We start from the raw sequence: 24,238 nt of genomic DNA, 5'->3' as shown, positions 1-24,238 counted from the left end.
ACATCTCTTGTAAAGCACATCTTGCTTGAATTCAACTGACAGTAACAAGTTGGGACCAGGAAATGACTCAGTCAGCATTCTCCTTTGATAAATCTATTTATAGTAGAAACACCATTAACCTTTTAATTGTTTCACAGCTAAAGTTGCTGTCAGTGCCACCTTTAAAAGGGCTCAGGTCCATTAAAATTTAAGGGACCAGTAAGTTCATAGCCTACTCTAATGACCTAGTGATGGTTGTGAAGGCTCTAAATATATTTTTGGCTCACTGAACAACTGAGGGCTTCTTTGTAGTGGCCAGGTGTGCTCCCAGTAAGTTGTTGCATTGTCCCATTTCAATCCCACCAGAAAAGTCTCCCCCCTTCTCCCTCATCTGAATCCTAGGGTCTCCTAAAGTCCTGTTGAGCGTCTTCTGTCAGTTTTTATTTAGTTGGCCATGTTAATTCTGCAACTAGATTTTAATTTCATTGAGGGCAAAGTGTGAGCCCAGTAATTGTTTGTTGAATTTAAACTAATCACTGGTAATCTGTTTCTGCAGCCCCTCTATTGCCCCCTCGTAGATTAAAAAGTACCCCAAACTTATTTATAAGCATTGGGAGTTCTTGTTCTGGCTGTGCTACTTATTACCTGGGTGAGACTGTAACATCTCTGGTCTCTAGTTTCTCATTTATCTGTTAAAACAGATGTTCCAAGAGATACTGGGTTGGCCAAGAAGTTCATTCGTGCTTTTCCATACCATTTTACGGAAAAACACAAATGAACTTTTTGGCCAAGCCACTACATGTTCTTCAAGGATTAACCAGCCTTAAAATATGTCCCTAATGTGATTTGTTATATATGATTATTTAACATTGGTCCCTTAAATGTAAGGAAATGTCTGCCCAAGGCATTATTTTTTCTGTTTGGCTTTATTCTATGTTAAGCCTTCCCTGATAAGATGTAGTTAAAGGATGCTTTTTCTCTAAAGAATGTTTCTGGTTGATAATAATGAAACACTCTCATTTGCTTATAGAGATAAAATATTTGATTTTCTAAGAGAAAACTGAGATGGAGAGATAGAAAGTCTAACATCAAGGGGATCCAGAAGCCTTACACCATCAAAGTGCATTAAACACCAGGAAGATCCAAGATCATCTCACTGTAAATTGTTATTTGGGGTGCTAAGGATCTATTCTTAATCCTGGGATTTGGCAGTAATATTAGGATGCAGATTATACAAAAACAGTAATAAGAGGGAGCATGTGTTCATTTATCCTTTTTACCATGTGATTTTTGTGTGTTTATAAACCTGAAGAGTGAGGTGAACTAGTTTTGTGTGATTGTCAGTTTCTGGAAGTATCTCCTATGGGCTTTGCCCACACTGTGTGTTCAGTTTCCAAGTACTCTTTTTCGCCTTCAAAAAATGGCTTCACGTGAAGTCTGCAGCCTGGAAAAGGGCCCTCACCAGACCATGCTGCCACACTGACCTTGGACTTCAAGCCTCCAGAACTGTAGGAAATAAATTTCGGTTGTCTGTTAAAAAAAAAAAAAATGGCTTCAGACTCATTGCCAGAAGATTTTGGTTAGTGGTGGTAAATAATGACCAGAGGAGATTTTAAGAAATCTTATGCCAAGGTGGTACTTTTACAGGCCAAATCTGCACTAGAGGCTCTTGAAATTCTTTTGCTTTAGGAGGTACGTGCTTCGGTTTCATTTCTTTTTTGTCTTGTAGTTTTCCTAAAAGTTATTTCTATTTCCAGGAGATTTTGTCTGTATGATATCAGCACACAAGCTGCCCTTTTTATGTGTTAAATTACTTACCCATCTTACATTTACACACTAGACTGGTTTACCTGACAGTGTGTGTTCAAATAAAAAATAGTTTCATTATCCCTTATCCATAATTTTGAAATCCAAAAAGCTCTAAATACTGGCAGGTACTTTTTTGGTTGTTGCTGTTATTTGTCACAAACTAATTTGGTGGCAAAACCTACACCGAGCTGATGTGAGTCTAATTATAGACTTTATTTTATTCAATGTGAGAATCCTCAAGTTTCTTTAAATAAATATTAATGGGTTTGGTTAGGGTGTGACTCTAGACACTTCTGGGCACATATGTACCATACTGCCTTTCTAAAATCTGAAAAATTCTGAACTCAAAGCAATTTGGCCTCAAGAAATTCAGATACTTCTAACCTATATTTGTAAATATGATATTTGAAGAACATACTGATTTTCACAGGATAATTTAAATTTTTAGAAGTTTTTTTATTCATACCATTCTTTTATAAAATGAGGAATTGCTTTTAAGCAAAGAAGTACCCACCTATTTTTGTTTGTTTAAATTCTGGATGTTGGGTGGTGTAAAGAAGGAAGGTTCAGCTTCTTCTGTTCCCCAGAGTAAAAAAGAACATTATCATAATGTTAATGGATGTTTTTTATCTGAAATCCCAACATTTTATAACATACCTTGTCAAAAGTAAAAAAAAAAAAAAAGTTAGCGGATTTTATCATTGAAAAGTGTTCCCAGGGACTTCCCTGGTGGTCCAGTGGTTAAGACTCCATGCTCCCAATGTGGGGGGCATGGGTTCAATCCCTGGTCAGGGAAATAGGATCCTGCACACTGCATGGTGTGGCCAAAAATTAAAAAAAAAGAAAGAAAGAAAGAAAGAAAAAATTTCCCATTTTAATCATCAAAAAATAGAGATTAGATAGTCCTTTAAGGGTAATGCATGAAAATGAGTTTTATTGTTATTCTCTTAAGCCCATTGCTTCTGTATGAAAGAAGCAGAATCAATGGAATCCATTGAGCAGGATCTCCACGCCAGGCAACATGACAAGGGTTTTCTATATTGTTTCATTTTATTTCATCTGAACAACACACTCTGTGCAGTTGTACCATGCCTCTAATGTTGAAAAATCATTATTTAGGGATAGCGATAAGGCAAAACAAAACCCATTTCTACAATTTAGATATTTTATTCGTTCCAATTTTATTCTCTGTGAAGTAACGATAAAACTTCTTTGGTCCTACTCTTGGTTACTTTTTATGATGTCTAATTCCAGAGGGTGAACTGGTCTTTTGAAAGGTAAGGCGGTCTGGTTAGGATCAGTCTGCTGGACCCCTTAGTACCAGATTAATATTAATAGAAGTGGACTTTGAAGTCTTTTGCTCTCCTCTGCCTCACAAACTTTCCTATTTCACTTTCTTCATAAATTTTATTTTGTTCTGTGAAGTCCTTATTTTGACTCCAACAAGCCGTTATATTTTTGAGGTTGCATTTGTGATAGATCCATAGCTGTTTAGACTCTGGTAAGCTATTAGTTTCCAAGGAGAGTCAACCAAAATTCCTAACGCACTTTGCTGTAGTCCTTGCATTTCAAATTAAATATGCTTGTGATATTCTCTTTTGTATGTAGAATCTGCGTGACCACATGTTGCATTATTAATGGCCTCCCCAAGGCTTTGCTTCTTGCTGTGACTACTTCAATTATCTCAGAGTTTAAGCTCTTCATCTGGTAGCGTAGGTGGGGCACTTATGTTTCTGGCATGACTTTCTAGCATAGCAGGAAAGAAGCCTGTTCTGAAGAAAATAGGGGTCCTCTTAAGGTGGGGTAGAGTCCCTTGGTAGGGAGTTCTGGTGCCCATGGAGACAGACACTTCAAGAGAGCCTAAGGGTCTGGAAGAAAAGTTAATTCTGAAGGACCCCAGAAGCCCAAGGAAGAAACTTTTACATCTGACAGACTGGCCAAGAATTGAACATGAAGAGGAGGTAAACAGTCTCACAAGGGAGGAGGGTTACACATGGGCAGGATTGCAGGTGAGGCTTCCTGCCTCTGTTCAGTGTGGCAACAAGAGATAGTAGGGCTTTTGACCTACAGACAAATTAAATGCCAGCTGTCAAAAATGTGAGCTTTATGGCTGAGTCTTTGCAGTTGTGTGAGATGGAAAACATATTTGTGAGAAAGCAGCTAGGAATGGAAAGTCTGAATTAAAATTAATTATTGTTTGAAGGAAAGATAAATGCCTATTCTGATTGAACCGGAGGCTAGCAGTGAATCTATTACACGAACATATCATCACTGTCTGTTTCATTGTGTACTTCATTTGCCTACGAAATAAAACTTGTTTTCTTTTGAAAACCATCTTTAAAATTTCTGTGTGTTAGCAAAAAAATTGGAAATGGCCTAAATGTCCAACAGCGAGGAAACAGTAAGGTAAATTATGGTATATCCATTACGATGGAACATTTATGCAGCTATTAAAAACGATGTTTACAAAGAATTTTAACGTTCTATAAAATGCTTATATTATAATAAGTCAAAAAAGAAGCAGGATACAAATGTCTGTAACAACATGATTTTATACAGAAATGTATAAATATAAAGACAATAAGCACAAAAGGAGGGAAATGCATCAACATGTGTTAATAGTGTTTTATCTCTTGGTGAATTATGGATAATTTTTATCGCCTCATCTACAGTTCTCAGTTTTTCTATAATGAACATCTATTACTTTTTTCTCAGGATAAATACTTAAAAAAATTCAACTTGCTTCTGAAATAGTTTTCTGACCTGACATATATTACTGACCAGAACCACTAGAAGACAACTTCGTAAGACTACTGTTGAGGCCACCAGTGCCACAAAATTATTTCTGATAAGAACCTTTATGGTTCATTTGTATTTCATTAAGAACATGTCATTGTGTGCTCTATCTGGGTTGCTATGATTTATTCCATTGATGGTCCAAAAAAAAAGATGCAGGCAGTGTCCTCTGTTTAATGTTCTGGAAGCATCCCAGAGCAAGGGGGGAAGAGGTAGCTTTACCTCATGGGCTCCAGTCTTGTAATCTGGCTCACGATTAACTGACATAACCATATTCAGGAACAAGTAGGCCATAAACATGGCTTCTTCAGACCTATAGTTACAGTCTTAACATTTAATCTACTAGCTGTAAATTGCTAAATACTTTAACAAATTTATCACATTTTTTCCTACTCCAAAGGATGAGATTAACCTGACTTGGTTTTTAGGTGACTCTTACTTCTGTAACCAGTTGGTTACAGGTAGCACTATTTTGCTTACCTGCAACTCAATTTTCTGGCAGCCTATCTGCCTGGAAAATAATTGAGAATCAGGAAGTAAATAATAATAGTAACACGAATAACAATAGCTAACCCATATTGGGTACTTGTTATTGTTTTAAATTCTGTGGGGTACTTTACCTCATCATCTCATTTAGCCTTTACAAAAAACAAATGCAATTGTATTGCTCTCCCTAGTTACAGATGAGAAAACTGAGGCTCAGAAAAGTTGAGTAGCTTGTCCAAGGTCACATAGCTAGTTGCTCTGGAGCTAGAAACTGAACTACATTCCAAAGCCCAAACGTATACTTAACTATTAGAGTAAATAAAAAGTGCAAACTGATGTCACAAAGTCTCTATTCAGAAAATGCTGGATTTTAAACTTCAAGTTCCCAAGTAAGAATCACTCTATTTTTCAAATGACTTTAGCAGATTTACAAATAACATATTTGAAAAGAGGAAGAGAGGACTTCTAGAAGCAGGAATTGATAGCAAAAAAGAAGATATGGCTGTAGACTGATAGTAAGAGGAGCTGAAAAAAACTAGAATATATTCTCAAGATCTCTGAAAGGATTATATTATGGATTGGTTAGGTAAGGCATCCTGTTCACTTTATTAAGTGTACCAATGACTAAATATGGAACTTGATCATGGTAGATTTATCTTGTCAATAAAATGTTAAGTTCAATAGAGTCCTAATTTTTTTGACAAGTCTCTAATTTTATTATATAACGTATACATTTTATTGAGAAAAGATTAGAATCTACAGATGAGGTAACAAAATAAAAATCTTTCATAATCTCACAACCAGAGATATCCACTGTTAACATTTTGAAAAAGCTACACAATATAAATACAAATGTAAATATAAATTAAATATGTATGTTTATGTTTTAACAAAATGGGACCATGCTTTACTTTTTAATATTGTCCTCACTATCGTGTGAGCATTTTTTAAAATGTTCTTTGATTATGAAAGTAGAGAGGTATATAATATATTTGAGAATGATTTTCTTCCAGAAAGGATTAAAAAAGAACCTGAAACATTTATTTGATGCTTTAAGGAAAAATGCATATTAATCCAGAAAATTATTTCATGTGAATCAGTTCATTTCTTAATTATGCTATATCAGTGAAGCACTGATGTACTTGAGTTATCTTCATGCCACAGAGCTCTCATTGTTCTCCTCTATTTAAATTAAACCTTTTAAAGTAACCTTTTTTTTTCAGTAAAGAAAAAAGGATCAATAATGAGAGTGATAATTTAAGAGTGTTTTGAAAGGAAGAGTATACATTCCCTGGCTGGAGCTGATGTAATTTAAAGCCATCTGCTTCTTTCACTTGAGATGCAGTTAGCTTTGTATCCATCAGCCTACTTAATTCAGGAGGAGGGGCAGGACCAGCTTCCAAAAGCTGTGTTTTCATTTGCTATTTCATTTGACAAAGATTAATCGAGCACCTACTTGGTGTGGGTCCTTGTGTTAGATGCTTATTTAATGCAAAGAGGTATAGGATGTGTCCTCTGTACTCAGAGAAGTCCAGTCTAATGATGAAAAAAAGCAAATAAGAAGGTAATTGCCATTCAGTATGATAGGTGCAAGGAGAGAAGTGAGCTTAGGGGGCTAGAGAAGCACACGGTCAAGCTTCTTTGACCATAGAGATGCCTGCGTGAAGTGTCTTGAGAGTGAGAAGGTAGGTGAGTGATGAGGGGAAGGAGGGTGATGAAGTATGTTTCAGGTAGAGGGACCGCATGTATAAAAGGTTTTGGGGACTACAGAACAAACATGCTGTGTTTAGGGTCATGGAGATTAGGATCTAAGGCGGAACAAAGCTTGAGAATTGGCCATGGCCTATCAAAGAGGCATTGTATGCCATGCTGAGGAGTTGGAATTTTATCCTAAAGGAATGAGGAGTCACTGAATATATTGTCAGTGGAGCCTTGAGGAGAACAGCTGTGGTTTTGAGAAATCACTCTGGCAGCTGTTTGAAGAGGCTCTCAGTTGTGATAAGAAACGATCAGGATCTAAACTAAGGTGCCGGAGAGAAAGTAGTTGAACTGATTAACTTGCTGATTGTTGGATGTGGGAGGCAAGGGAGTGGGTGGGAGAGAGGGTGACATCATTATCTCCAGGGTAGGTGACTGGGTACTCGGTGGTGTCTTCTACAAGTGAAGACTGCAGAGAATGAAGCAGATTGAGAGGGCAGGTAAAAGACGATGAGTTTGTTTTGAATGTACTCAGCAGGCAGCTGGATGTGTGGATCTTGAGATGAGAGACAGCTGTGGACCAGAACAATCGATTTGGGGTTGTCTGGGAATACAAGTGTGAAACCAGGGAGCGGGGTAGGCTCACTCAGGAAGTGTCTGTGGATTCAGAGGGGTCCTAGAGGACCACCGTCATTGAAAGGATCAGCATAGAATAAGGGTGTGGGCTCTGCTGCTGGGTTCAAATCCTAGCTCCACCAGTTACTAGGGCAAGTTACCTATTCTCTCTGTCCTTCAGTTTCCTCATCCATAATATGGAGATGACACATATTTCAGTCGTAGGGTAGTTGTGAATCATAAAGAGTTAATATATTAAAGTATATGTAGTAGACTGGCTTGTAGTAAAAAAAAAATTGATAGCTGTGGCTTTACTCTAACATTATAATGATTAAGGGAAATTTGGCCAAAAAAAAAAAAAAGAGTTAGTGAAGAATACAGAATAGGTATTGTCAGAAGGATAGGGGAGGACATCTGTGAGGGGAGAGGGGGTCATAAAAATTAGGGTGAACCAGAGGAAGATGAGTTGTATTAATGTTACAGGAAAGACAAGCCACGTAAGAGCTAGAAAGTGTCCTCTGTTTTTTTGTTACAAGAGTTTGCTGGTGGCCTTGGTGTGTTGGGGTCCAGATCCTGATCCTGGCCTGAGGAATGAATGGAAGCTGAGAGTGGAGTGAGCAAGTGGAGAGCACTTTTCTAAGGGACTTGATTGAAGCCAAAGAATAAGGATGGTGGTCAGGGGGAGATAGAGAGTCGAGTGAATATTTATGGTTGTTTTAAAGTATGGGTGAGGGGACTTCCCTGGTGGCGCAGCGGTTAAGAATCCGCCTGCCAATGCAGGGGACACGGGTTTGAGCCCTGGTCCGGGAAGATCCCACATGCCGCGGAGCAACTAAGCCCGTGTGCCACAACTACTGAGCCTGCGCTCTAGAGTCTGTGCTCTGCAACAAGAGAAGCCACCGCAATGAGAAGCCCGCGCACCGCAACGAAGAGTAGCCCCCGCTCGCCGCAACTAGAGAAAGCCTGCGCGCAACAACGAAGACCCAGCACAGCCAAAAATAAATAAATAAATTAATTAATTAAAATGTTTAAAAACAGAAGTAAAGTATGGGTGAATCTAAAGCATTTTATATTAGTTAAGAAAGAACTAGGACGGGGAGAGGACTGAGCATTGCATTAAAGGAACCCCTCATTTATTCATCAGATTTCCCTCAGTATTTTCTGTGTCTGGCACTGGGCCGTAAGCTGAGTATACTCTCAAGGAACTCTGGTCTTAGACTGTTTATGAAGGTAGGTGGCCAGAACTCTAACATCCTTGTGTTCCGGCTGACGATGAAGTAAGGCATTGGAGGGACTCTGCCTTCTCATGGCTAAGAACCTCTCCTTAGAGTATTGGTCTGGGTTAGGGGTAGGTAGTAGGACCCCTGGGTGTTGACCTGAAGTATATGAAATCATCTCAGGAGTTTCTTCAGCAGGTCAGACCACCGTGCAGGGAGCCTCCTGAGTGAGGAAAACCCCCCTGCAGTCATGCTGACCAAGCTTTTCCCTACATGACCACTGGTAACACCTTTCATTTGGATACTTTCTCTTTCAAAGGCACAACAGGGTATTGGAAAGAACATGAAGCTAGATAACAGAAAGCTTACTTGTTTCATTCATTCATTCATTCAAAACTATGCATTGAGCACCTACTGTGTGTCAGACAATATGCTATGGGCTGGGGTTGCAATGGGGTCAGGAGAGGTGGAATGCCTGCCCCAAAAAGCTTGCATTCCTGTGAAGGAGACCAGCATTGAAACAAACAGTCACGCTCTTGTAGGGAGAGCAGAGGCCCGCAGTTCTGTGCAGAGAGGTCAGGGCATCTTCCTGAGGAAGTGATGGCAAGACTGAGCTGGAAGATAGGTTGGGATTAGCCAGGTGCAGGGAACAGGGGGCAGAGCTTTCAAAGTAAAGGAACCAGCATGTGTGGAGTTATGAAAGAGTCTGGTACTTTCCAGAACCTGAGAGAAGTTTGGTTAGGCTAGAATATGGAGGCTGCTCTTCGTCCAACTAATTAAGTGATATTGGGCAACAGTGATGCTGATCTTCTGTCTCCTGCTCTCTAAGGGCAGAGGTGGGAGAAGGATGCCCCCGGAGGCTGCTGTTCTCAGAATGCAGAGATAAAACGGGATTTGTGGGAAAGGACTCTGAGGACCATATGTAAGATGGATTAGGGCACAGAGAAGACAAGGGAGAAACTAGAATCAGGGTGGTCTGTTGGGAAGTTACCTGTTGATGAGACTACTGCACTGGACATGTGAATGGAGAAAGGATTGGACTGGGAGAAGAAATCAGTTTGTTAAAGAACAGGAGATGCTGGGATGAGCAATTCCTTGAAAATTCCTGCAGGGAGGCTCACTTGAGAAGGATCATCATGATGTAATGGAAATGAACTGAATTTTCAAAGGGATACACCTTAGAGGACAGCAGCTGGAAAGCTAACGAAGAGATGCAGAAGGTATATCCCTGGAGAGAACTCAATGAATTTGTGTCAAGGAATTTTAGAAGGGAGTGTTTGAAAAAATTAGATTGAACTCTAACTTTCCTTTGATGAATGCTCTTTTAAACCCAGTGAATTGGGTAAATTCTAGGCTTAACAATAAAGAACTACAAAGTGCTGTTTGTGACTGGCCAAAGCAAACCAGGTAAGTCCTAGATGCTGTTCTAGCAATGTTAGCCCTGATTTTGTCTATTTCATTTTTATTGCCAGTTGGTGACTACTAACAAATGTTTGAAGTTTCCAGTATTTTGTTTGGGGTAACATAGCAGGAGACACTCACATTGCCTTAGTAGAGTTAGTTGTTCCTGAGCAAATCCGGAGAGACTCGAATCTTGTGCGAAGGCTTTCTAGCAATTTTTTGCAGTGGAGTGTGTGGAAATACAGCTCTGTTGATGTGCGTTTGAATTCTGAAAGAGAGGAAGGGTGCTGTGAAAATGCATCGCGCTGCATTTGTTAGGAAATGGGATTGCCCCGAGGAGCATGGCCAACGCCTGGTACAAGCTCACCACTGACCCACCCCGTGAGGACAGGAGGCGGGTGCAAGGCCGATAGGCAATCACAGCGCCGCGGGAGGCTCCCTGGCAGCTGGCCAGGCGGCAACACTCTGCACCTCCTTGGAATTCAGGATTTCCTGAGCATGCGGATGGACGCCTGCCTGCTTTAGCATTAACAGTGAAAGAGAAGAAACTTGGGACCTTTAAAAAAATGCCATCTTGGTTTGTTATGATTGGACTTTGTTTTCATTTTTCTCAGTGGTCAAAGAATGTTGTTTCCAGCCAGAATATCCTTCCTATGTGTCCCTCAAAAGACTGATTTATGGTTGCTATGGGAACTGGATTATCAAATTTTGAAAATTAGTGTATTTTAGGTCCCTAGACACTGCAACACTGTGTGTGTGTGTGTGGTTGCTTCTTCCATTTGGAGAAGGAAAGAATAGAATCTTTTTCATCTATTTTTATTAAATAAAGTGAAATATACACCTTTGTTAGGTGAATTGTGGAGTGTGTGGTGTAACATTTCGTTCACATTTACTGTGTGTCTCCACTGTCTCATTCCCATAGGGACAAATAAACTAAAATGCTGAGGAAGGGGGAGGTTACTTTATGTGATTATAGCTCTATTCAAAGTTTCCTTTTTCACCTCTTTTAATGAAAAATTAAATGTCACTTTCTCAGTAAAGCTTCCAACTCCCCAAGATCTTGACCATTCCTCTCCCCCCTTCCTTATTCCACATTTTTCATAGCACTTACAACTATCTCAGAAACTATATATTTTGCTTATCTTATTTATTCAATATTTACTGTCCATTTCCTGCATTAGGATGTAAGCTTCATGAAGGCAAGGTATTTTGTCCGTTTTGTTTGCTGCTATATCCCCAGCATTTAAAAAAGTATCTAGCATGCAGTAGTTGCTAACAAGTACTTGTTGAACAAATAAAAAATTAATAATGTCATATTAGTATTCATTTTATTGCTATATTGCTTTGCATATGCTCCACAGTAGTATCCATTGCTTTTGGAAATAGCTGTACTGTCCCTATTCAAGTGGTGACGACATGCTAATCCCCAAAGAGTGGGGCATCACCCCTAACACCAGCCACTAGGATACAAAGATGAGTAGGAAGCAGGTGCTGTTCCACAGGGAGCTTACGGTGGAGGAAGGAGGAAGGTAGTCAGTGTAATGCTAGAGGCGACCTCTGGTGGCTTTGGCTGAAAGGTACACATGTTTAGCCAGAACCTGTGATATGCCAGGCACCTTGTTAGTCCCTCACCATTATTCTCCTGTTTTTCTTTTTTCTTTTTTTTTTTTTAATGAGTAAGCCTTCTTTTTGGCTCCTTTTTTTTTTTTTTTTTTAATTTATTTATTTATTTTTGGCTGTGTTGGGTCTTCGTTTTTGTGCCAGGGCTTTCTCTAGTTGCGGCGAGCGGGGTCCACTCTTCATCGCGGTGCGTGGGCCTATCACTGTTGCGGCCTCTCCCGTTGCGGAGCACAGGCTCCAGACGCGCAGGCTCAGTAGTTGTGGCTCAACGGGCCTAGTTGCTCTGCGGCATGTGGGATCTTCCCAGACCAGGGCTCGAACCCGTGTCCCCTGCATTGGCAGGCAGATTCTCAACCACTGCACCACCAGGGAAGCCCCTTCTCCTGTTTTTCTGATGGCAAAACTCAACTTCAGTGAGGTTACATCAATTTCCCAAAGTTGTACAGCCTGGAGGTTAGATGTTAAGACTGGCTCTGTTTAGTCATTTTTTTCCCTCTAAAACCATCCTCTTTTACTGTTTTAAAACTCTACAAGCTATTTATGTGCTATATCCCAGACAATAAGTTCTGACATCAGTCTGCTTGGAGAACATGATGGGGTGAGATGGAAGGAAACTGGCACTTTATAGCATCACGAAAGCATCTCAGTATGGAACTTATCTGTCTGGTCTGTTCATTTTTCTCCTGATTTACAATTATAGAAAATTCAAAAGCAAAACTGAACTACAGTGTTTAGGGATGAATAACAAGCTGATGAAGCTATAAAGATATACAAGGAAGTAATTACCATAAAGTCAGGATAACTATTGCTCTAGAGAGAGGGGAAGGTCTTCTGAAAGGGTATTAGGGGTAGTTCTGGGGTGATGTCTGTGACCTGGGTGGTTGGTACACAGGTTTGTTAGGATGTGCGTGCACTTTGCCCTCACTTTTCTCTCTGTGTGTAATTGTTTATCACAAAATAACATGTCACTTCATATTTCACCGTTTTGCCTTTGAGGAGAAATGAAATGAGGGAGGAATGTAGGTGTGAGGTCTGACTGTGTCAGGAAAGGCGGCACTTGAAAATCTGAGGTCAAAATGTAAAACCTGTGAAGAGAGAGAGCAAAAAAGCGGCTCTGTCTAGTCTTAAAGCCCAAGCTACAGATATCACTTTGCTTCCTTTGGTGGAGGAATGTTTAACTCTGTACAAATGCCTGTTGCCTCTTTCCTGGTAGTCCTTGGTGTAGGTGGCAACATGTGCTTTTAGGAGACTTAAGCTCAAAGACCTTTAGCCTTTATGAGGGTAGAGATTGTTTAAATTCACATAATTATTTCTAATCATTAAATATTCTGAAATAGTGTGACAAGGCCATTTTGAATGGGAACATTTGGGACTCATCCTTTAAGGCAGGGGTCCCCAACCCCTGGACCACGAACCAGTATGGGTCCGCGGCCTGTTAGGAACCAGGCTGCACAGCAGGAGGTGAGCGGTGGGCGAGCAGAGCAGAGCTTCATCTCAACAGCCTCATTCATTCCCCCCTGCCAACGTCCGTGGAAAAATTGTCTTCCAGGAAACCGGTCCCTGGTGCCCAAAATGCTGGGGACCGCTGCTTTAAGGGTCTTCTTTGCGAAGCCTCTGAGACCTCTAGGTAAAGTTCAAATGCTTTGTTTTCTAGGCGCCCATAGTACTAGCTTGCATACTTATTCACGATCAAATTTTTGGGTAAATGTATTTTTATTTAGATATCTCCTTCATCAGATGGGGGAATGCCTTAAAGGTTGGAATTTTTATCTTAACTCTCTGTGCCTAGTGATTTTGAAATGTTTGAGGAAAACAAATCCATAGAAAGAATTCACAATTCAACCTATAAATCCATAGAAAGCGTCCACTGCGTGGATAAAACTGGTGTTTGTTAATCTCCATCGAATAAAGCAGGAGTTGGGGACAAAGGAAAATTGTGTTACGTTTGTGAACCATCCATGCAGAGCTGGACAGTGAGAAGATGTAGGAAACATTGATTTCTAAAGTGGAAATGCTACTGACATTTGGAGAAAGTGAAAGAAACAACGTTCATAATTAGAATTCATGAATTACTTTATAATTGAACAAATGCTTTCACAAATGTTATTAATTATCACAAAACGCAGTGAGATAAAGAGATATAATCCTGTTTTACAGACAAGGAATCTTCAAAGAGGTTAGGATAACTGTGAACTTGACAAAGTCACACAGATGAAGTATGGAGTCCACACAGAAACTTTCAATTCCAAATCCTGGACATCTTCCACTATACAATGTTCTTTCCAGAATAGGAGACTTTTATCTCAGTAAGAGTATGTAAGACTCTGACTTATGTTCTCCATTCATGGTATCTGCAAAAATGAGTTATATATTGTTTGGTTCATTTTTTTTCCTATTCCAAAATGCTTTCATGTATGGCTTAATAAGACTCAAATGCATGTTAAATCACATCTTATATTTTATTTTTCTTTCATCTGTAAAATGGGATTATACCTCTCTATCTCACTGAGTAACTTGAAGTGCTTTAAAATAGATAATCTTGTGCAAAATCCAGATGGACACAAGTGTTTCATAAACTTAGAAATTGGTTTTATGTTCTTTTTTTGATTTCTATCTTGCCTATCATGACCTTTCAAAGGTTTGTGGTTAAACCCAGAGTAAAACTCTCCCAATGTTATTTGCCCAAGAAGCTATTAGTACGAATTTTATATATATGACAGGAGGTAGAAGTAATCTTTGCAGATAACTATTAGTAATGTGAAGGAGCAGGTATTAATATGGGAAGTGACGGCTTCCTTAAAAATACCAGGTGAACTTTCGACTTAAAGTTAATCCAGCAGGCCTGCAGGGACACTAAAGAATAGACGGGAAGTCATGTTTCACACCTGCGTACTTAAAACATCCAAGTCTGATTTCCCTCCAGCATTACCAATTACACTGATTATAGTTCTTAGTTTTCTTTGCACTTCAACCAAGTTTCCAGACAATTCAAAGTAGTTAGATGATCGATCTGTGAACATATGCTTATTGATTGCACTTATCAAAAACCATAATGGAATAGTTGTCATAAAGATCTCGATTAAATAATACACAAGCTGCTATGGCAAACATCTCATAGTTGCATTTTGGCTGAATACACTGAGCTGCAGTTTTTCACTTCATATTGATTGGATAGCCTCGTGCTGTGTATGTGCCAGTATGTTAATCTGTGAAGCTAGGGTGAGAATGCTGGGAAAGTTCATGAATTAACTATTGATCTAGAATCTGGAATTCACTCAAGATAGTTTTTGAAGAACATAGGAGCCTCTGTAAGGATGACAAAATGTCATCAGTTGAAATTGGTTACAGATCTTGATAATTAGGAATACTAGTGTAATCAGACTCTCTAGATTAGTAAGGGCAGAACTAGATTTCTACTTCCTTTTCTTGTTGTTAAAGAATAGCGTTCATACCCTTTGTTGAATCAGTGCTCTTTTTTTTTTTTTTTTTTAAACATCTTTATTGAAGTATAATTGCTTTACAATGGTGTGCTAGCTTCTGCTTTACAACAAAGTGAATCAGTTACACATATACATATGTTGCCATATCTCTTCCCTCTTGCATCTCCCTCCCTCCCACCCTCCCTATCCCACCCCTCTAGGTGGTCACAAAGCAATCAGTGCTCTTTTATAGAGAAGCTCTTCTCATCTAAAGGAATAACGTAAAATATGGGGAAACTACATCAGCATGAAGATGTTCATAACTGCCTAGTTTATAGAAAGGAGAAGCTGAAAGAAGCCTATAGGACGTGATGCATCCACTTGACAGAATTTGGGAGGCATTGAAAGTTACGTTTATGAGGTCTTAGCAATGTGGAAACTGCTTTGATGTGATGCTAGGTGAAAAATTATTTTACACAGGTAAAATTGTAGATAACTTTCTATTATATTTTTCACAAATATGTATATGAAAATAGATTTATGGAAAATAGTAGTCATTTAATTACTCTTATTATCAGCATTTTGCAGATCAGTGCTGTTAAGTAACTTGTCAAGGTCACACAGCTACTCAGTGAGAGAGTTTGGACCTGATCCCAGCATTGTCTGCCTCCCAAGACCATGCCTTAAGATTATAGTAAACTTGTAATATTGCTTCTTTGACACATAAAAAATATATATCTATTATAAGGAAAATTAATGAGAAATCCAAAATGGTGCCATAAAAAGTTTTTCTTTGACTTAATTTGTTCAACTTTAATTTTCTTTCCACTTTCATTTTTTCCTATACTCATTCATTCTTCTCTTTCCTTTCCTATTCTTTTCTCCTTCCCCATACTTTTGTAGAAGAGGAAAAAGTTTTCCTTGACTCTTAGGGTCCTTGGCTGGGTCTGAAAATGAGACCAACAACGATTAACAGGACTAAAGCATACACACTTATTTAATATCAGTTTTATGTGATTCAGGAGCCTTCATAGGGAAATGAAGACCCAAAGAAATGGTAAACCTGAGCGTTTTTATGCTACGTTTGATGAAGAGTGGACATTTGTGGAAAGATATGATAAGACAGAGTAGGAGATAAGTATAATAAAATGTGGAAACTTAGGCTGTTTCCTTTAGATTCTTCTCAAAGTCTCCAACTTTGCATGTTGGCATCTTGGATGTTCATTTTTCCTCCAGGTATAGGGAGGGTGCTTGTCACAGGAGGATCTTAAGACCTGCTTCGGGGGAGAAGGGAAGGTGGAGGGTTAAGGTCAGAGAACCTTCTTGCTTCTGCTCTTTTCTCAAACTTCTTCAGCTTAAAATATTCAATATGCCAAGATACTATATTTTGGGTCAATGTGTCCTGAGCCTCATCACTTTCAGTTCTCAACCAGAAAGAGCCATATTTCTACGAAGACCGTGTTCTGGTGGATAACTGAATCACTGCCTCACCCAGCCTCCCCTCTGTTCCTGACTGGTCTTCTCCCATCCTTGGTCATTTCCTCTTGGATGCCTCCCACCTATCTTAGTTTATTCCTTCTCTTCCACTGGAAGTAGCCAAGGGAATTTCTAGACCCTCTTTGTGGAAGGGGGGGGTGACACTCATTTAGTCTCGTATATTTTAAATCTGAGCAATTGGAAATTTCTACTCCTGCTGTTTAGTTCTCATTTTAGGAGCTGCCTTTCTTGGCGGTAATGACTGTGGAGCAAATGTTAGCTGTTTCTAGAGAATTCGTACTAATTTGGCCCTTTAAAAGTTTTAAGCAGGAAGACTATTTTCCCTGGCCTCCCAGGGGTAGTGGGTAGAGGTGGAAGATGCTGGTGTTTATCTCATGTTTTTAATTAACATGTTTGTTTTTAGGGTGTCTTTTCTTCTCTGACATTTCTCCCTCTGGACTCAGCAAGTTTTTGAATCGTTGGTTCTCCTGCCATGAGAACATCCTTTGAGAGAGGCCCTAGAGAAGTTAAGAGACCCTGGAGATCTCAAGAGATGTTAATTAGTAGGAGTAAATAAATGGCTTGTTTATTTGTATGCGCATTTTAATGCTGTCCTTTCCTTTTTTAAATTAAGAAGTAGAAAATGTACTTGTGCTTAAATGTAGTGTAAAGTTTCCCATATTCCTCTGGGTGTTGGTCTATTTTCCCTGGTTGCAGAAAATATGTTCAAAAGAGTTCTATCTCTTGAGAATGGCCTTCCCCCATTTTATTGCCTTTTATTGCCACCCCTACCCTTGCACAGAAATATCATCTGAATGGTAATAATATTTTATCTTCTGCTATGGTAACCATACTTGCTTATTTTCAAAAATTATACAGGACTAGAGTTGAAGAAACAGAGGCTTGGGAATTGCCCATGATTTGCATAAAACTCTTTTCATCCAAAAGTATAAAAATTATAGTGACTGAGTTAGAAGGAACCTTTAGAATGTCTTCCCCATTCTTATCTTCAGGCAGCCTCACACTTAAGACTGCTCAAGGAAATGAAATGCTGGAAGCCATTAAAATTATTTTCAGAACTCTTCCTGGTATCCTTCTTCCAAAATATAATAAGTCAAGCTATTGGAACTTTCTTATTAATATTTTACTTAATCTCTTGCAGCAGGATTCAAGCTTGTTATTTTACGTCGTATTCAAGAGAAGCAGTATGGAATAGTGGTTAAGAGCATGAATTCTGGAGTTAGTCCACCTGGGTTCAGATCGTGGCTTGGCCACTTACTGCTGTGTGACACTGGGTAAGATAGTTTATTTCACTTGGCTGTAGTGTTCTCCTCTCTAAAACCGGGTAAAACTAGGTATGAGAATTTAGTGAGGTACTATATCTAAGATACTTAGAACAGTGCCTGGTACAGAGTAAGCACTAAATGATCTTTATGAGATTAATCTTACCATTAAAAGAGGAGAATGGTCTTCAAATTAGAAAGGGTGGAACGATAGTTGAAGGGGAATTGAATCTCAAGATGTCAGGAGATAGTAAGAAAGTCCCAGTTTGAGGTTTTTAATCCTAGACTAATTACATTCCAGATTCTTGAGATAATGTGTGTAGGTTATGATAGAACCATTTTTGGTAATCATCTTGGAAGCTTGGAGATATTTCTGAAGACAATTAAGAAATAAATGGTGTTTTCAAAAGCCATCCAACAAAACCTAATGATAAGGTTGTGCACATGGTGGACTTGATTATAATACCGTTAGCTGGATTTGCAGATTTGTACTCATACAATTACACTGTTAATTAATGGCTCATGAACATTTTTTGTTGCATCAGGAATTTGAAGGAGTTTACAATTAGAATACCAATAAAGAAAGAAATAACATGTAAATAAAAGTAGAAAGTTGGCACTATGGCACAGCAGAGCCCAAGCATGGGACCTAGGATCTAACATTATATGTTACCACTGAGCTTTAGATTGAGCTCTGAGGTTCTTGGCAGCCAAGATGACAAAGGAGATATGATCCATTGTGTCACTGTCATTATCCCAGACTAGAAAGTAAATAGGTTCCTCAGGGGAATTTTTCCTCAGTGCTGATTTTTAAAAGAGATTTTTCACATGGGACCATAAATAATGAGTATTGATTTAATAGGCAATTCCTTCAACAATATGTTTTGAAGCAAATGCTCTTTCTTAAAACAACCTTAGGAAAAAAGTCTAAAAGTTATTATTAAATGTCAGTTCAGCAAAGGCACTATTATGAAAGGCTAAGCTAACTTGCTCTATGTATGTGAACTTCATGTAGTCTGACTTGATCCAAGATTTAGTTTAGAGATTGACTGTATATCCTTCAGTAGTGTTTTTCAAGTCATTTCTCTGGTTGGGAATTTTAGCAACACCAGTATGCTTTAAAAATCAGCTCGGAAGCTAGTTAAGTCAGCCCACTATGAGGAAAACCATAATTTATTTCTCCACCAAATCTTGAAGCTCGGAGTTCATGAGAGGTGCCAGGGCACTTGGTTGGGTGGCAGGGGCTGGTGAAGGAAGAGAAAGACTTGAGGGGTAAAATTAAGCAGTTTCAGCTTTAGTTATTTTTACACATTGGGTTTTTGGAAAAGACTATGTGACAAACAATAAAATAAATTATTTTGTTTAAAAATTTGGAAAACTACCATCATGTTGCATGGCCATAGTGATATTGGTCTAGTTAGTCATCCTGGCAATAAAAAAATCCAGAAGGAACTCTCATGGATTGGTTTATTTTAATAAGAACTTCTTCTGAAGATCTAGCCAAATGATTACTTGCACAGATTACCTCCTGAAAGGGGTGCGGAAAGGGGGAAACAGACAAATTCCAATTGCCTTTTTTTTTTTTTAAATAGATCTTTATTGGAGTATAATTGCTTCACAATACTGTGTTAGTTTCTATTGTGCAACAAAGTGAATCAGTCATATGCATAGATATATCCCCATATCCCCTCCCTCTTGAGCCTCCCTCCCACCCTCCCTATCCCACCCCTCTAGGTGGTCACAAAGCACCGAGCTGATCTCCCTGTGCTATGCGGCTGCTTCCCACTAGCTATCTATTTTACATTTGGTAGTGTATATATGTCCATGACACTCTCTCACCCTGTCACATCTCACCCTTCCCCCTCCCCATATCCTCAAGTCCATTCTCTAGTAGGTCTGTGTCTTTATTCCCGTCTTGCCACTAGGTTCTTCATGACCTTTTTTTTTCCCCTTAGATTCCATATATATGTGTTAGCATACTGTATTTGTTTTTCTCTTTCTGACTTACTTCACTCTGTATGACAGACTCTAACTCCATCCACCTCATTACAAACACCTCCATTTCATTTCTTTTTATGGCTGAGTAATATTCCATTGTATATATGTGCCACATCTTCTTTATCCATTCATCCGATGATGGACACCTAGGTTGCTTGCATGTCCTGGCTATCGTAAACAGAGCTGCAATGAATATTTTGGTACATGACTCTTTCTGAATTATGGTTTTCTCAGGGTATATGCCCAGTAGTGGGATTGCTGGGTCGTATGGTAGTTCTATTTTTAGTTTTTTAAGGAACCTCCATACTGTTCTCCATAGTGGCTGTATCAATTTACATTCCCACCAACAGTGCAAGAGTGTTCCCTTTTCTCCACACCCTCTCCAGCATTTATTGTTTCTAGATTTTTTGATGATGGCCATTCTGACCGGTGTGAGATGATACCTCATTGTAGTTTTGATTTGCATTTCTCTAATGATTAATGATGTTGAGCATTCCTTCATGTGTCTGTTGGCAATCTGTATATCTTCTTTGGAGAAATGTCTATTTAGGTCTTCTGCCCATTTTTGGATTGGGTTGTTTGTTTTTTTGTTATTGAGCTGCATGAGCTGCTTGTAAATCTTGGAGATTAATCCTTTGTCAGTTGCTTCATTTGCAAATATTTTCTCCCATTCTGAGGGTTGTCTTTTGGTCTTGTTTATGGTTTCCTTTGCTGTGCAAAAGCTTTTAAGTTTCATGAGGTCCCATTTGTTTATTTGTGTTTTTATTTCCATTTCTCTAGGAGCTGGGTCAAAAAGGATCTTGCTGTGATTTATGTCATAGAGTGTTCTGCCTATGTTTTCCTCTAAGAGTTTGATAGTGTCTGGCCTTACACTTAGGTCTTTAATCCATTTTGAGTTTATTTTTGTGTATGGTGTCAGGGAGTGTTCTAATTTCATACTTTTACATGTACCTGTCCAATTTTCCCAGCACCACTTATTGAAGAGGCTATCTTTTCTCCACTGTATATGCTTGCCTCCTTTATCGAAGATAAGGTGACCATATGTGTGTGGGCTTATCTCTGGGCTTTCTATCCTGTTCCATTGATCTATATTTCTGTTTTTGTGCCAGTACCAAACTGTCTTGATTACTGTAGCTTTGTAATATAGTCTGAAGTCAGGGAGCCTGATTCCTCCAGCTCCATTTTTCGTTCTCAAGATTGCTTTGGCTATTCGGGGTCTTTTGTGTTCCATACAAATTGTGAAATTTTTTGTTCTAGTTCTGTGAAAAATGCCAGTGGTAGTTTGATAGGGATTGCATTGAATCTGTAGATTGCTTTGGGTAGCAGAGTCATTTTCACAATGTTGATTCTTCCAATCCAAGAACATGGTATATCTCTCCATCTATTTGTATCATCTTTAATTTCTTTCATCAGTGTCCTATAATTCTCTGCATACAGGTCTTTTGTCTCCTTAGGTAAGTTTATTCCTAGATATTTTATTCTTTTTGTTGCAATGGTAAACGGGAGTGTTTTCTTAATTTCACTTTCAGATTTTTCATCATTAGTATACAGGAATGCAAGAGATTTCTGTGCATTAATTTTGTATCCTGCTACTTTACCAAATTCCTTGATTAGCTCTAGTAGTTTTCTGGTAGCATCTTTTGGATTCTCTATGTATAGTATCATGTCATCTGCAAACAGTGACAGCTTTACTTCTTCTTTTCTGATTTGGATTCCTTTTATTTCTTTTTCTTCTCTGATTGCTATGGCTAACACTTCCAAAACTATGTTGAATAATAGTGGTGAGAGTGGGCAACCTTGTCTTGTTCCTGATCTTAGTGGAAATGGTTTCAGTTTTTCACCATTGAGGACAATGTTGGCTGTGGGTTTGTCATATACGGCCTTTATTATGTTGAGGAAAGTTCCCTCTATGCCTACTTTCTGCAGGACTTTTATCATAAATGGGTGTTGAATTTTGTCGAAAGCTTTCTCTGCATCTATTGAGATGATCATATGGTTTTTCTCCTTCAATTTGTTAATATGATGTATCACGTTGATTGATTTGCGTACATTGAAGAATCCTTGCATTCCTGGAATAAACCCCACTTGATCATGGTGTATAATCCTTTTAATGTGCTGTTGGATTCTGTTTGCTAGTATTTTGTTGAGGATTTTTGCATCTATGTTCATCAGTGATATTGGCCTGTAGTTTTCTTTCTTTGTGACATCTTTGTCTGGTTTTGGTAACAGGGTGATGGTGGCCTCGTAGAATGAGTTGGGGAGTGTTCCTCCCTCTGCAATATTTTGGAAGAGTTTGAGAAGGATAGGTGTTAGCTGTTCTCTAAATGTTTGATAGAATTTGCCTGTGAAGCCATCTGGTCCTGGGCTTTTGTGTGTTGGAAGATCCAATTGCCTTTTGAAGAAAAATTTCTGCAGATACTGATTTTAGTTTTAGAGTAATTAATACTAATCTATAACCTATTAACTTTAATTCTGGCTAGAAAACAGAACAAATTATATATTTCTGGACCAACCTAGGATTCTAGGTTCCTCGACCAAACTAGAAGAATGAAAATAAAACCATGTATCAACATACAGGATAATAATTACTTTTCTAATCTCTGTGGAAATGGAGACTGCATGCAATTTATCTGATTATTTACAACAAACTTGAGACACTAAAACACAGCAGCCATACTCCACACACCAGCAGAGATTATTTGTTCTGCTTTGAAAACCCTCATTCTTCCAATGTTAAAAAAAATGCAAGTTTTGCAGAAGCATCAATAACTGGGTGTCCATACTGCTATCATGTATCGATAGCTTAGGTCACACCTAGTCCCTGTCCTTAGTGTTAAGGACAATTCAAGGGAGATAAAAAGCTATCTTTAATCTCTTAGAAAATGGAGAAATACAGATAAATAGAGATGAGGCCTTTCTCTCTCAATCCCTCCTCTATACTTGGAATAGAGCTTTAGCACATCTTTAGACATAAGACTGGTTGTATATTAGAGTCTTTTACCCCTCCTCGAAGCTTTTATATCCCTAATCCTAAAAACTCAGTTAGGATAGGGTCACTGTTAATTTATTATGTAAACCAGGACCCCTTTGAGTATGGAAGTAGTTAATGACAAGACAATAAGCAAAAATGGAAGGGACTGTCCTGGACAAACTCCATGTATAGTGTGCTAGAATCTAGGTATAAACAGTTGCAGGGATCCTAGAGTGTGAAGGGTTAAGGAGGTGGAGAAATGTGTGATTAAAATTAATAAAACACATTCACTATTTACCAGTTGAAGTATATAAAAATATAAATAAGAAATTATAAATCACCTGTAAACCTGCTTCCTAGAGATAGCAATTGTTAATATTGGGGTGAGTGACTTTCCACCTAGAATCTTCATGCAGAGTAAAGAACATGTATCTTTTTTTTTTTTTTTTAAATCAGTATCCCTTTTAACCATTGCTTTGTATCTGTTGCTTTTACTTAACTTTAATCATAAGCATTTCCCTGAGTCAAATATTATTTAAAAAAATTTTTTTAGGGCTGCAAACTATTTTATCTTGTAGTTATACTATAATGTATTAATCTCTCCGTATCACTGGTATTTTGAGTTATTACAATTACAAAATATGATGAACATCTTTGTAACTCACCTTTTGAGTGGAAGTCTCATAATTTCTTGAGAGTAAATTCTGGGACGTGGAATTACTGAGTCAAATTTTCAGGGCTCTTGATACATATGTGTGTGTGTTTATGTGTGTGTGTACATGTATATATACATATAAATATGTATATGTATATATAATTTAAATTGTTGTCCTTCTGCAAAAATACACCACCTTAAAATGCCACCAGCAGTATATCAGGTTGCCCCAAATGGTTGACTTTTTCCTTATATAACATCTGTAAAACCAGTACCTAGAATGGAAAAAAAAATGTCGGTAACTAAAACGGAAAAAAAAAAATGTGTGTATATGTGTCTGTATAGTTTCCTTAGACATCTCATAAATTGCTATGTGGCAAGTAAGTAAGAAATAATTACTTCATTGGAACATCCTTTGCTTTATTAACTTTGGAGGAATCATGAAATCTTTTATTTTTCTCTCTTAATGTTTTTATGTAATGACAAGCAGTATGTCTGGGGTTGGTTATGAAAATTCAAAAATGTACAGAAGTTTTTTACATGTGTCATTGGATTGAAAAATGAAGGGGAATTAGGCTGCTAAGTAAGTGTTCAGTTGGTACTTTATTTTTTATTGTTTTATTTAAAAAAATTTTGTTTTGGCTGCGTTGGGTCTTTGTTGCGATGCGTGGGCTTCTCATTGTGGTGACTTCTCTTGTTGTGGAGCACGGGCTCTAGGCATGCAGGCTTCAGTAGGTGCAGCACACGGGCTCAGTGTTTATGGACGTGGGCCCTAGAGCAGTGCATGGGCTTCAGTAGTTACGGCTCATGGGCTC

This window comes from Eubalaena glacialis, chromosome 6 (genome assembly GCF_028564815.1).
Source record: "Eubalaena glacialis isolate mEubGla1 chromosome 6, mEubGla1.1.hap2.+ XY, whole genome shotgun sequence".
NCBI lineage: Eukaryota > Metazoa > Chordata > Mammalia > Artiodactyla > Balaenidae > Eubalaena > Eubalaena glacialis.
Note: the sequence above shows the minus strand (reverse complement) of the source record.